The sequence below is a fragment of the Palaemon carinicauda genome, unplaced genomic scaffold (assembly GCF_036898095.1).
Source record: "Palaemon carinicauda isolate YSFRI2023 unplaced genomic scaffold, ASM3689809v2 scaffold4, whole genome shotgun sequence".
In the NCBI taxonomy this organism is placed as follows: domain Eukaryota; kingdom Metazoa; phylum Arthropoda; class Malacostraca; order Decapoda; family Palaemonidae; genus Palaemon; species Palaemon carinicauda.
Genome location: NW_027171650.1, coordinates 972,501 through 977,500, shown reverse-complemented (window position 1 = coordinate 977,500; position 5,000 = coordinate 972,501).

Here is a 5,000-nt window from a genome sequence, read left to right as displayed (position 1 = left end):
ATAAATATATATTTATTTATATATATATAAATAAATATATATATATATATATATATATATATATATATATATGTTTTTATATATATGTATATATAAACACATATATATACATATATGTATATATCATATATATATATACATATATATACATACATATATGTATATATATACATATATTATATATATATATATATATGAATATATATATATATATATATATATATATATATATATATATATATATATATATATATATAATTATATATATACATTATGGTAAGCAGCTCTCCTTGGAGGACACTCCAGAATCAAAACATTATTCCATAGTCTTGGGTAGTGCCTTAGCCTCTGTATAATGGTCTTCCACTGTCTTGAGTTAGAGTTTTCTTGCTTGAGGGTATACTCGGGCTCACTATTCTATCTTATTTCTCTTCGTCTTTTTTTGTTGAAGTTTCTAGAGTTTATATAGCAGATTTTTATTTTTTAATGTCACTGCTCTTGAAATATTTTATTTTTCCTTTTTTCCTTTCCTTACTGGCCATTTTCCCTGTTGGATCCCCTTGGCCTAAGTGATTTATTCATATTGAATAAGTTAATATATGTATTGATTATCTATTTTTTAAGTTTTTTCGTTGATTAAACGATAGAGAGACAAATATCATTAGTTGATTCTGTAGAGAGAGAGAGAGAGAGAGAGAGAGAGAGAGAGAGAGAGAGAGAGAGAGAGAGAGAGAGAGGAGAGAGAGAGACTATCGTCGAGTGTGAAAGAGGATTGTAAGGGTATTGTGCGTGCTGAAAAGCTCATGTTGTAGTTTTTAAAACCCAAACATCCTTTTTGAGAAAGATTGCCCATTATTATTATTATTATTATTATTATTATTATTATTATTACTGTAATTTTATTATAATAATGTTATTATTATATTATCATAACATCATTATTATAATATTATTATATTTTTATTATATTATTATAATATCATAATTATTATTATTATAATACTATTATTATCAATATAATATCATTTTGTTATAATATTATTATAATATTATTATTATTATTATTATTATTATTATTATTATTATTATTATTATTATTATTATTATTATTATTTGGTATCATCTGATTTTTCTGTCAGCGAAGACCAGTATAGCAGCCAATAGTTAAATGTTCTTTAATCGCTGTAATGAGATTCTATACATGTAGTATCGTATGTTCTATGATTTCTGTTTTGACGGTCCGTTCTTCAAGCATTGGATATTCTTTGACCTCTGTTTTGAGGTGCCATACTCCTAGGATTAGGTGTTCCTTTACCTTTTGTTTTGAGGTGCCATATTTCTACCTATAGATGTTCTTTGGCCTCTCTTTGAAGTGTGATACTTCTAGGAGTAGATATTCTATGACCACAGTTTTGAGGTACTATACTTGTAGCATTGGATGTTCTCTGTTTTCTTTTTTGAGCTGCCATGGCTCTAGCATAAGATGTTATTTGGCCTCTGTTTTGAGATGCCGTACTTCTAGCATTAGATTTTTTTTTACATATTGTTTCAGAGTGCCAAATCTGTAGCCTTTGATGTTCTGTGACCTTTGTTTTTAAGTGCCATGCTTCCATCATTAGATATGCTTAGACCTCTATTTTAGGGTGCCATACTTTTAGCATTAGATGTTCTATGACTTCTGCTTTGGAGTGCCATGCTTGTAGCATTGGATGTTTTATAATCTCTGTTTTTAGGGGCATTACTTCAAGCATATGATCTTCTTTGATCCTTTTTTGATGTGTAATACTTTTAGCATTAGATTTTTTTTTACTTCTATTTCAAGTTGCCATACTTTTACCAATAGAGGTTTTTACCTCTTTTTTTTCAGGTGCCATACTTTTAGAATTTCGTTTTCTTAGACCTTTATTTCCAGGTACCTTACCTCTTGCAATAGTTTCTTTTACCTATTTTCATACGTATTACCTCTTGCAATATAGGTTTGGTGGGGTGCGGTGCCATACTTTTAGTACAGGTATTTCAATACTCCCTTTTTGACATATTCGTCTTGTCTAATTTGACTTGTCTTCATACACAATTAGTGCAAAGACATTGAAATTTCTTTATAGTCTCGTCTGGGATATTGGCGTCTATAAAGAGACACATCTTGTCATAGAACATTCCTCAACATTCACATCTTATCCTCTTCCCCCCGACCCTTCACCCCCTGTCGAAGATCCACAAAAAAAAAAAAAAAAAAAAAAAAAAAACATCCATCATTGTATAGTTAGTTTGTTTTTCTTTACTAAGATATTTTCTGTGTTCTACGTTACCATTTTAATATCTTTTTTCTATCTTATTCATTACCATATTTTTTTCTGTAATCATTAAGACCAAACGTCTTGCCAAGACAAGACCGATAATGACTTTGCATCAGTTTGTATATTTATCTAAGCATTCCCACAGTCCATTGTAAGTATAACGTCAAAATCTGGAAGATCAACAAGATGATGGCCTGGATAGAGCACCGAGAAGAGTCCAGCAAGGAAATCATATGACTAGAAGGTTGGTTGGTTGGTGAAGATTGCCATGCCTGTAGCATGACACGGGCTCTTGTCCTGGACAGCCCGTAGGAGGATAACAATCTGGAACGAGAACTCCAAAAGGAGCCAAAAATTGGTAGATTAAAAAAGGAGAGGTTGGATTCGAAAGAGTCTGGAACAGGAAAAAAGAGACAGATAAAAGATTAAAGAGGGATTTGACAAGACATGGAATGGGGCAGAAAGTAACCCGAAAAAGGGGACTCCTTTTTAGGTCCACGAAAGAAAAGTTTTAGTTAGAGAAAAAGTATTGATAGCAGCAAGTCCCAGTAAGTAGGAGAGACTGGGAGAGGAGAGAAGGAAATTGCAGTCGGAGAGAAAAGGAGTAGGTTTAAGCAAAGAGGCTTATCACTGCTCTATGGCTGGAAACTGGAATTGTTGCAGGATTTGCAGGAAGGTGGGGGTCGAGGATAAGGAAAGGACTCTGGTAAGGATCTGAAAGGCGATAGGTATGAGGTCTTGCACGGTAAGAGACTCAATTTCTTGAGACAAGGTTTGGGATGGGAATGAGGATGAGGCTTGTTGCTGGTCCTTATGAGCTGCAGTTGTAGGTCGGTGCTGATCCTTATGAGGAACAGTTGCTGGTCGGTGCTGGTCCTTATGAGGAGCAGTTGCAGGACGGTGCTGATCCTTATGAAGAACAGTTGCTGGTCGGTGCTGGTCCTTATGAGGTGCAGTTGCAGGTTGGTGCTGGTCCTTATGAGGAGCAGTTGCCGGTCGTTGATGGTCCTTTTGAGGAGCAGTTGCAGGTGCAGGTGCAGGAGCAGTAGCTGGCTGGCACTGTCTTCTCTGGCGAGGAGTTCGCTGGTCTTTCGGTGGTTGGATAGGAACTGGTTTGTTTTGGTTTGGAGAGGATGTATTCTTCATAGCTGCTATCCTCTTGAGACGTTCTGGGCAGCTCTTATTCCAAGCATGGTGTGGCCTGGAACAATTAGGGCACTTAGATGTGGTGTGTCGTCCTTCTTTGTGGGCCTTAATGCACACTTCTGTGCAATGTCGCTGGCTGCAGGCACTGCAAGTGATGGAGCCTCTGCATTCTTCTTTGTGATGTCCAAAACGTTGGCATCTATAGCATCGAAGGGGGTCAGGTGTATATTCTTCGATGGGAAAAGTTCCCAGTTTGGAGGGAACTGGACCAATGAAGGTGGCAATGAGACGTCGAACTGGAACGACATCTTTGCTTATGCAGCGAACAGCACGGTCAATGTTGCTGCACGGCGTTGCAATAGAGATAGGTATCGACACAGGATACCTGGTGATGACAGCTTTCTTCCTGATAAAAGCAGGATCCAGCAGCGTTAAAGTGGGGTCTTCCTGAAGGAATCTGGCTGTCTCAACATCCTTGGGGTAGATGATAAGATCACCTTTCCTGTTGGGTCTTGCAGTGAGTTGCATGCCTGGCTTAGCAGCCATGGCAGCAACAGAAGCATTGGAGAGTTCGTTGTCCATATGTGAGAGCCGAAACTTCGGCAGAGGCTTCTTTGGCTGTGTAGCTGGGATGTTATCTGCAATAGCAGTGGCTTCTTGCAGGAGTGTCGTAAGGCAATCTGTGCAGTTGCAGTCTGTGGAGTGGGCCCCTGTTCAGTCTCCATGGCGTTGGTGGAGGATTCAGGCACGGTGGTTGAAGGGTTGACTGCTGCTGCACACGACTGATGAGGAGTTGCAGGGACATAACTAGAAGGAAATTGCAGGGTATCTTTGGATATATATTTTGCAGATAAAAGATTAGAAATTATTATGTAAATTTTATTAAATTATTGCATTAATTTTGTATGTAATGCTGATAGTTGCAATCAGCCATTACTTTTGATTTTGAATTTGTTAAATATTTTCATTATTTAAGAAAATTATATCATTATGAGAGCTTTAATATAATTCTAGAACAAGTTAAACTCAGGCGATGTACCATATTCAGATATAGAATGAAGTCTCCCATCTCTTCCTTTCAAATGCTGGAGAGACAAGATCTGATCTTTTCGGTTGGAGACCTTTTTTGTATCTAATCTGAGTGGCTCTAGTTTTTTATTTACTTAGATTTAGATGCATGGCTAGATTTATAGGATGTGGGCAATTCGGCCGATATAAGGGTCTAGGAAGCCTCTACAGCCATCATCAGTTATAGCAAGGTCTCAGCTGTCCCTTGATGGTAGTATTTCGCAATGCACTGGCGTGAGGCCACTGATAAACCACGTTATTGACCCCAAGATCGAGAGAATACAAGGTCTACTCACGCGCATGTTGTGACGTTATCTGAAGTGGGGACACAGAGAAAATGTTGGGTAAAAGAGAAAACGTACAGGCACCACAGAGTTGCTGGGAAACTTACCTATTTCATGTTCTGCAACCGTTAAAATGGGGGTTCTATTTTGGGAAAATATTCTTGTGGTTTAATTTTGACATATTAAATAAAGAAATTTATAGGTT